The sequence below is a fragment of the Nicotiana tabacum genome, chromosome 5 (genome assembly GCF_000715075.1).
Source record: "Nicotiana tabacum cultivar K326 chromosome 5, ASM71507v2, whole genome shotgun sequence".
Lineage (NCBI taxonomy): Eukaryota > Viridiplantae > Streptophyta > Magnoliopsida > Solanales > Solanaceae > Nicotiana > Nicotiana tabacum.
In genome coordinates, this window is record NC_134084.1 from 32,844,385 (window position 1) to 32,854,962 (window position 10,578).

Consider the following 10,578-nt stretch of genomic DNA (forward strand, 5'->3'; position numbering starts at 1 on the left):
TAATCTCGTCTCACCAAGTAAAAACTACTCAGGCAATAAGCCACCCAAGTCATGACCAAATCTCATATGATGCCACAATATGCTGATAGGCTACTGATCACGCTCAACTAAGCCTATTAAAAGACTACGTGGGCGTTGCAAATATAATTCGGGGTATTATGACCCGAGTCAAATCCCACAGGCAATTAACGTATCAAGAGAAGTCTTTGAAGTACTAAATTCTTATTAGTCAACCTCCTCAAACTTTGTGAATACAAGTGGTGTTATAATTACTACGACAGCTATTCGAATCAATAAAACAAAGGTTGATTAATACGCAAATGCAGACAATTGGAATAAAGGCCTAAGGTAATGGCTTCACCCGTTGTAGATTTCCTTAGTCGTATATTTCTTATAGCTATGAATTAGTTATCTCTATCAATCAAGAACTCTTCATCTATCATAACTCTCTCTCAAGTAATTGTGATAATTTACTAGACACACTCTCTCAAGCTACGCTAGACAGATTCGTGTTACAATTCACTTAGATTGCACCCGAGGTATCGTTATCTCTACCCCAACCTCTAAACCCTCGGTTATGACTTCGCCTATACTCCGAGAGTGATGTTGTTCAAACAATTACCTAAATATGCATTCTTTCTCAAGTAGCTACATAATAAATAGGCATGGCCAATTGAGTATCCTTTCAACTAACCAAATATCAAAACATAGTTGAACAAATAGAGATTAACAACTAACTCAAAACTATATTAATATCACAATAAGTTCATCCACAACGGGTTCAACCAAAAACTTAGATTAAAAGCATTATCTACTCATAACAATGATAAACATCATAATAAATAACTTCATTACAAATAACAAAAGGAAGAGGAGAAGAACTTGATGTAGAAAACTCCTCTTAGCTCCTTGCCTTTCCTATTTTTGTTCTTAGCTAATAAAAGTTGCACACCTCTATTTTTGGGCGAGCTTGACCTTCTATAGGTTAAGTGAATTTGCCCCCCAGACTTCCAAAATTACTCCTGATGATTCTGTTCCGGAATCTGGACTAGCGCGATCGCGCATGTGGGCGCGCTAGTCCAGGTCTCATTTGTTTGGTTCTTTTATTCTCGTCTTCTCGCTCATTCAGCTCCTAGGGGTCTTTCTTGCTTCAATGTATCTCCAATCACAGCTTTAAGGCCTCATACAAGCTTTTCATTCCTGCAAAATAATTTAAAGCTCATTTTTCATCATTTAATTATATTAGAGCATTGAAACATAATCAAGTTGGGGCAAAAACCATTGTCAAATGACATATATCTAGCCTAATATCAACACCCCATACTTAAATCCTTGCTAGTCCTCTAGCAATCCACCACCCTTGATAGAGGTTCCTTCACCAAGCATTCTTCCCTAACGAATTACACCAAGAATAAATCACATGAGTTACACCTAGGAGTGAACAATCATATCCTCAAAAGTTGACTCTCATGTGCCGTACAATATTCATACTTTCTCAAGCTACTCTAAACTGAAGTCAAGACTTGCCCTTTCCGTCATGAATCACATTCCCTAACCTTTACACAAGCGAGTAGTTCCACATATAATAATATTTAGAACAACTGAGAACTTAAATAACTGAAATTCACTCACTCTCAAGAAAACAACATTCACATGTCACAAAGATGCACCATAAGCTTGCCCATAGTGTACTACTCTACTAATTGAGCCACTCAGTCTAAGATCAATAGGACTTTACTTGGTTGTAATGTAGGCTAAGGGACGGGTAGGGTACATTTGGATATAGTGACTAACCTCCCTAAGCACTTTTAGTACAATTACATCAACATTCAAAACCAAACTTTTTGTCAACCAAACATTTCACCACCGTTCTTTTGTTTACAACAACCCCATTCATTAGGTGTAATTATAGCAAACCACCACTTCTCAACCACTATATTAATATCTCTCTTTTTTTGTGTTGCTTCATCTTTTATGCAACAGAATTCTACACCTATTTTTCGATTTCTGTGGTTCCACTCAAAACCAAACCACCACCCCACACTTTTGTCTTTGCATAATTTTCAATACCATTCAAGTGATTATGTGAGGAAAGAGGGTTCAAACAACAGGCTATTCAAATAATTGGGAAAGGTTCGCAATGTGGTTGCCAAAGAAATAGGTTTATAAGCACAACGGGGTTAACTAAGATGTATTGCAGTTAGGTGGGTTTATTTTATAAGTCTGGCTCAACAAAGATTTGCCTATATCACTTCTAAAACTGAATGAACTACTATTTCGCGTTGCAAACAAACAGGGCAAGTTCTAGGCATCAAATGTGAATCATGGAATACAGTAAAACTCACACATATGGCACATGACTCATTCTGGATTGGCTTATCAAGACACTCTTTTCTGAGTATTCAAGTTAGTGACAAATATACAGTTTAAGGCACTTTAGCAAGAATCAACTACTGAGAATAGGCGTTACACTCTAGTGTCTATTGTGTTCAGGTGTAATAGCGATAAAGGCTTTTCTTTTCGAACTCCGCTCATTAGCCCATTAATCCTAATTTTAAAAACTAAAGAGAAAACAAAATGAATAAAAACTACCTATACCCGGTTCAAGCTAAACCCTTGGAAAAGAACTGTGGCCTAAATAAAAACCAAGGGGGGAGTTACTGCACTACCTAAAAAGAAAATAAATAAAAAATCTTTTTGGAATTTTCTCTAGACTAACTTCCCTCAAGAAAATTATCTAAAGGATCCGTCATCAGGAAGAGTCTGCATTTTCGTTGTTATTTTTATATACTCGACTTAGTCCCAGCTATTTAACTACTTTAAACAATGCCAAAACTAAATCACAACCAAAACAAAATAAAATCAACCAAAATCAAATAGTCAAATAACAACTACATATGTACAATGAAGCATCCCCACCCCACACTTATAATCAAGACATGTCCCCATGGCTGTAAAAATTGTAAAGAATAGTGAGGTCGAGGTACTTCCCTGAAGGTCACTCCTGGTCGGAGATGGTTTCTGGGCTCACATTGCATGCGCGACCCAGAGCTCTTAACCAGCCCAAGAATTTCTTTTCAGATTTCACTTGTCTGTCAGCAACCAACTCCACTCGGGCACCTAAATCTGTGACTGAAGTACGTAACCCAGCCATCTCTTGTTCCAAAGCGGTCATGCGTGTGCTCATGCATGGCTGTGAAGATGTGGATGCCCTAGATGGTGTTGGAGCTGCATCCTCGTGCTCTGGGACCTGGTGTTCGGCACTCACATTCTCCTCTTCTTCATACTCATCATCTGAATCGTTAGAGCTACCACTACTTTCCACCTCCATCGCTGCTGGTTCCTTTCCCGTGGTTACCTTGTCCGCGCGAAACTTCCTGTCCTTTCTTACAAGGCCATCCGCAGCTAGATTTTCGGGCACTCGAGCATCCCTACAAAGTTCAGTTATTAAAGAAGGGAAGAAGAACCCATACCTTTTTACTCGGCTGCGGATGAATATCTCGTCATATATTACTTTTGCCACAACAAAGTTTTGCCCATTGATGAAGCACCAAATCAAAGCGGCTCTGGGCCCATTCACCTCAGTAGTATTATGGGATGGAATCAAACGGTTGTTGATTAGGTACAACCAACATTTTGCTTCAGAGGTGAGTGCGGAGGAGTGGAACTTCTCACCATATAGCATCCAAACCACTTCTTTTCCCGGTGCATAGATAGTTTCAATGAATCGCTGCCACTTTTCCTGTGTTGGGTTACGGCCATATTCATAGAAGTCATCATAATCAATCACAGGTGGTGGTAGCTGGTATGCCGCCCTTATTTCCTCAACAGAGGCATTCACCGCTTTGCCCCGTAATGTGACGATGCCATTGTGATGCTCAGGCGCGTTGGCGTAAAATTTCCTTACAACCATAACATTGCCTTCACCGGGCTCATTAATGAAAGTTTGGAGCCCACGTCTCATCAGCTCTTCATACATGTGAGGGCAATTTCGCTGGAGTAATCGGACTTCAATGCCCCTTTCAGGAATTGGCTTCTTAGAAGCCTTCTCAACAAAGCGGTCATGGGCTTTAGCAGAGACAAATTTTGTATCATCAAAAGGGTGTGCAGGTGCAGCCACTTGCGACTTGGAGGTTTGTCTGCTAGTTGATGGACTGGTGGTGCGGCGTTTCTTTGATGGAGCAATGGTACCTGCAAATCGGGAACAAATAAGTACCTCCCAACACCAAAAAGTGTGACGCACTGCAGTTACTCTGACTTCTCGCACATACGTGGTCACCATTATATAATTTCAGTCATTGAGGCCTTTTTACAAACACCTTATGGGCGCTAGGTACACACAACCTATTCCAAACAATTTGCAACATGAACCCACCACCAAATCTCCCAAATGTCACCAATCAAGTAAACAACACTCTATAATTCTCACAACTCATAAATACTACAATAATTACTACCAATTCTACTATTAACCAAACAAAATAAAAGATAAATATCTAAAAGAAAGCGTGCATAAACACACCAAATCTGCAGGGATTATTTGCAATAAAGAGAAAAAATTTAGAGCAAGATGAACATACCTTTAGTGAATGAAGATTAAAGAAGAAGGGGAAGGGCAAAATGTGTTGGAGAATTGGAAAAATTTTGAAAAAAATGAAAAACAAAATTCTGGAGAAGGTGAGTTGAAGAAGAAGGAATTGGGTAGGGTTTCCTTAAGTGTTGGAGGCTTGCGTGTTGGTAATGGGAGGGGTTTAGGGTGTTGGGGTTATTACAATGGGGGGGAATGAGTTAGACTAGAGAAAGAATAATTGAAAAATTAAAAAAAATCAGAGCAAAGAATAAACAGGTATCAAGGGCAGGACGCTATTAGCGCGTTCATATGCGCGATTGCGCTAAATTAGCGTGTCCAATACAGAATGTTTTGCCAAGTAGCGCGTCTATTAGCGAGTTCAGATGCGCGATCACGCTAGTAGCACGTTCAGATGCACGTTCAGTAGCGCGGCCCAGGCAGAATGTTTGTGCCATGTTAGCGTGTTCTTAGCGCGCCTATATGCGCGGTCGTGCTAGTAGCGCGTCCATGAGCGCGCCCATAAGTGCGGTCGCGCTAACTGGGCTTCAAAATCCTGAACTTTCACCTTTTTTTCATTTTTGATTGCCTTATCATCCGCCCATTGTTACCTGCATTGGTTAGCATTTTCAAAAAACTCACAATTAATTACTACTACGACCGTCGGGTTGCCTCCCAACCAGCGCCTTAGTTAATGTCGTGGCACGACGTAGATTAAGCTCGTTTAATGCTCGCTCGACCTTTGCGGTTCAACAAGAATTCTTACGGATAACTCTTTTATTTCCTCCATCCCCACATACAGTTTTAGTCGTTGTCCATTAACTTTGAAAGTGTTAGTGCCATCTTCACTGGTTATCTCCACAGCCCAAGACGGGAACACTTTGGTCACCTTGAGTGGCCCAGACCATCGGGACTTAAGCTTACCCGGAAACAATCTCAACCTTGAATTGTACAATAATAGCTTGTATCTAGGTTTGAAATTTCTGTCCACAATGTTGTTTGTCATGCAATCTCTTCATCCTCTCCTTGTAGAGTCTCGTGCTTTCAAAGGTGTGATATCTGAATTCCTCCAACTCATGCAACTTTGCCAGTCGAGTTTCTCCAGCTTCATCAGGGTTCATGTTCAATTGCTTTAGTGCCCACCAAGCTCGATGTTCTAGCTCTACAAGTAGGTGACAGGCCTTCCCAAATACCAATTTTTATGGTGACATACCAATAGGTGTTTTGAATGCAGTCCTATAGGCCCAAAGTGGGTCGTCAAGCTTTTTTGCCCAATCAGTTCTTGTGGCGTTTACAGTTTTAGTGAGTACACTCTTGATCTCACGGTTTGAGACCTCTACCTTCCCGTTTGTTTGAGGGTGATATGAGGTTGCTACCTTGTGGTGCACATCATATTTAGCCAAAACCTTTTCAAAGACACGATTGCAAAAGTGCGTACCCTCGTCACTAATGATGGCACTCAGAGTCCCAAATCGGGTGAATATATTCTTCTTCAAGAATCCAACCACCACTCTCGAATCATTGGTGGGGAGTGTTGTAACTTCCACCCATTTGGATACATAATCCACCGCAACAAGTATGTACTTATTTCCATAAAAACTGACGAAGGGACCCATGAAATCAATTCCTCAAACGTCGAACACCTCAACTTGCTGAATTGGATTCATGGGCATCTCATGTCTATGGGATATGTTTCCCGCTCTTTGGCATTCATTACAGCCCTTTACCCATTGGTGAGCATCCTTAAAGATTGTTGGCTAGTAGAACCCTGCCTCTAACACCTTTGTTGTTGTCCGAACTCCTCCAAAATGTCCTCCATAAGGTGATACATGACAAGCCTGCAAAATAGAACATTGTTCTACCTCGGGGACGCATCTTCGGATCATGTTATCAATGCAAATTTTAAACACATGCGGTTCATCCCAGTAATAGTTTCGGCAATCACGATAAAATCGTTTCTTTTGAACATAGGAGAGTTCATATGGTTCAATGCCGCAAGCCAAATAGTTTGCAATATCAGCGTACCATGGCACATCTTTCACACTTGTGGCTAGCAGTTGCTCGTCTGGAAAAGTTTCCAGAATATCCTCACACTCAATTGCATTTTTAGCACCTTCAAGGCGCGACAAATGATCAGCGACTTGGTTCTCCGTTCCCTTACGGTCACGAATCTCCAAGTCAAACTCTTGCAAAAGTAGCACCCAACGAATTAGGCGCAGCTTAGACTCATTTTTATCAACCAAATACCTAATGGTTGCGTGATCTGTGCACACTATCACCTTCGACCAGATCAAGTAAGACCTGAACTTATCAAAGGCGAACACAACAGCCAACATTTCTTTTTTAGTTACCGTGTAATTCAGCTGAGCACCACTCAATGTCCTACTTGCATAGTAAATAGGGTACATTACCTTATCCTTCCGCTGTCCCAACACGGCTCCCACAGCGTAGTCACTAGCACCATACATGAGTTCAAACGGTTGCTCCTAGTCGGGATCAACTACAATCGGTGTTGTGACTAGCCGCTTCTTCAGTTCCTCAAAAGCGAACCTGCAATCATTAGAAAACATAAATGGGTTATCTTTTTTGAGCAACTTACAGAGGGGATTTGCGATCTTGGAAAAATCCTTGATGAATCGCCCGTAGAAGCCGGCATGTCCCAGGAAGCTACGAATAGCCTTGACTGATGTTGGAGGTGGAAGTTTTTCTATCACGTCGACTTTGGCTCTATCCACCTCAATCCCTTTACTTGACACTAAGTTCCCCAAAACAATTCCTTCTTGTACCATAAAATGGCACTTCTCCCAATTTAGCACTAGATTCGTCTCGATGCACCTTTTTAGAGCACGGGTTAAATTTGCTAGGCATTCATCAAAAGAATTTCCCACCACTGAGAAATCGTCCATGAAGACCTCCATAATGTCCTCCACCATGTCTGTAAAAATGGCCATCATGCACCGTTGGAATGTTGCAGGTGCGTTACAAAGGCCAAATGGCATTCTCCTGAAGGCAAACACTCCGTAAGGGCAAGTGAATGAAGTATTTTCCCTATCCTCCGGGGCAATAGAAATTTGGTTGTACCCCGAGTATCCGTCGAGAAAACAGAAGTGTGACCTTCCTTCCAATCTATCCAACATCTGATCAATGAAAGGAAGTGGGAAATGGTCTTTCCGGGTAGCCAAGTTCAGCTTCCTATAATCCATACAAATTCTCCATCCTGTGACGGTTCTTGTAGGAATCAATTCGTTGTTATCATTCTTAACTACCGTCATGCCACCTTTTTTTGGTACACATTGAACTGGGCTAACCCAGCTACTATCAGAAATTGGGAAAATGATTCCCGCATCTAACCACTTGATCACCTCTTTCTTCACTACTGCCTTCATATTGGGGTTCAACCTTCTTTGGTGTTCTCTGGAAGGTTTGTGTCCTTCTTCCAGCAGAATTTTATGCATACAGTATGTGGGGCTGATTCCCTTTATGTCTGCCATGGTCCACCCAATAGCAGTCTTGCACTCCTTAAGTACCTACAAGAGTTGTTGAGTCTGCACATCTAGCAAACTAGATGAAATAATAACAGGTAATATGGAGTTAGGTCCAAGAAACTCATACCTGAGATAGGCTGGCAATGGCTTTAACTCCAACTTTGGTGGTTCTTCGATTGATGGCTTGGCTGGAGAAGCTTCTCTGTTCTCCAAGTGCAAGGGCTCAAATTCAAGTGTTCTATCCCAGAACCCTCTACCTTCTAATGCCATTACCCATCCAGCCAGTTCTTCTCCCTTTACCTCATCAAAGTTCATCAGACACGCATCAAGGGGGTCTTTAATAGTCAGCAGTTCATTATCGGTCTCTACAATTACCTCCACGGTATTTATAAAAGAGCAATTGGTGAATTCACTTGGTCGCCTCATAGATTTCTGTATGTTGAATGTTATTTCTTCATCGTTCATCCTCATTTTTAACTCCCCAATTTCACAATCGATTAAAGCACTCCCCGTGACCAGGAATGGTCTTCCCAAAATTATGGGAATCTCTTCATCTACTTTACAATCTAAGATTACAAAATCTACAGGGAACACAAATTTCCCTACTTGAATCAACACATCATCTAGAATACCAGAGGGTCGCTTTACCGTCCTGTCAGCCAGCTGTAACAATATAGATATGGGTCTAGCTCTTCCAATACCCAGCCATTTATAAATTACCAAGGGCATAAGATTAATGCTGGCTCCTAGATCACACAGTGCTTTAGCAAAGGCAAAATCACCAATAGTGCATGGGATTGTAAAGCTCCCTAGGTCAGATAGCTTTTTCGCAATTGGTCTAGTCACCACTACACTACAGGTCTGGGTGAGAGTAACTATGGCTAAGTCTTGGAAATCAAATTTTTGGGACATTAAGTCCTTCATAATTTTTGCATACCTAGGCATCTCTTTCAAAGCATCAATTAAGGGAATGTTTACCTGGATTTGTTTTAAAATTTCCAAGAACTTCTTGTATTGCTCCTCTTTTTGGTACTTAGCTAGCCTCTGAGGGAAGGGTGCAGGAGGTCTCTTCTTCCCAATCATTTGGGATCAATCCTTATCAGCCACTACATCAACCACTGGTTCCTTTGCTATTTCAGCTTCTTTCTCGGTCTCAATTTGAATGCTACCTTCTTTGTGGGCAGGCTGGGCTGTCACTTCTGTTAGTTTCACTGATTCATCCAACTCTATGGGCACTGATATAAGTGTCTTAGCTTCCCTGGATTTTCGAGCCCTTTCTTGCTCTACATCCAAATCTCTGCCATTACATAAGCTCACCGCCATCAACTGCTTCGGGACTTGATCTTTTGGATTTACCTGGGTATCTGCGGGTAGTGTTCCATGAGGGCGATTGTTTAGAGACATCGAAATTTGGCCCATTTGCATTTCAATATTCTTGATCGCCGAGTCATGTGCATCTACTCTCTCACTAATCTTTGCACTAGACCCAATGACCAGTTGCATCATTGCTTCAAGTCTAGCAAACCCATCTTCCTGCCTTCCATTGTACTGCTGCTGAGGAGGGTGATACCCCTGCTGTTGATTCTGATTACTGTATCCCTATGGCCTTGGGTAAGGTGTTATATTGTTGGAGGGTTTCATACCTCCTATTTTTCCACTATTGAATTGTGATTGGGCTGGCCTGTATTGCTGATTTTGCTGACTCCAATTCTGACCACCCTGTCTCTGGCCTCCATAATTAGACACATAGTTCATAGCTTCAGGGTAGTGCTGATGATCGTGTCCTGTAGGCCACTGATTACCAATTGGATGACTAATGCAAGATGTGCACAAGCCCCCATTAGTAGTATCTACAATATGTACCTACTATTTTTGCCCTGACTCTTCCACCCTTTTGGTGAGTATGCTCATTTGTCTCAATAAAGTGGCCATATTTTCAGCCGTTGAATTGGATGGATCTAAAGTCACTGAGTGAACCACTAGAGTGATAGATGCATTTCTGGTTATCCATATTGAATTCTGCGCCATCTTGTAAAGCAGACATTGACCTTCTCTCCATGTTTTACTCAAGAATACTCCACCCGCTGAAGCATCAACAATGTTCTTCACGCTGTCTGACAATCCTATGTAGAACCGTTTTCCCAACATCAAATCTGGAATGCCATGGTGCGGACATATGACCAGCATCCCTTTAAAATGCTCCCATGTTTCATGCAATGTTTCCATTGGCCTCTGTTTAAAACTCAAAATGTCATCAATCTGCTGCGCGGTTTTGTTGGGGGGTGGAACTTGTTCACGAATTGCCGGACTAACTCCTCCCAAGTTGTTATGGAATTTATGGGGAGTGAGTTTAACCAGGTCTGGGCATCTCCGGTCATTGAGAATGGGAACAATAGCAACTTGATTGCTTCTGGAGTTACATTGGGTTGTCTTTGGGTCTTGTAGATTGACAGAAAATTTTTCAAGTGTTGTTAAGGATCTTCGACATGTGACCCCGAAAATAGCCCATTGTTTTGCAACAAATGA

At 41.6% G+C, this 10,578-nt stretch overlaps 1 non-coding gene across 1 annotated transcript; it reads left to right on the forward strand.

Moving 5' to 3' along the window:
* Positions 1-10,210: 10,210 nt before the first annotated feature.
* LOC142181333 (small nucleolar RNA R71) lies at positions 10,211-10,317 on the forward strand. The gene has a single exon (XR_012710000.1). It is a non-coding gene; the product is annotated as a small nucleolar RNA R71 (small nucleolar RNA).
* The last annotated feature ends 261 nt before the right edge of the window (positions 10,318-10,578 follow it).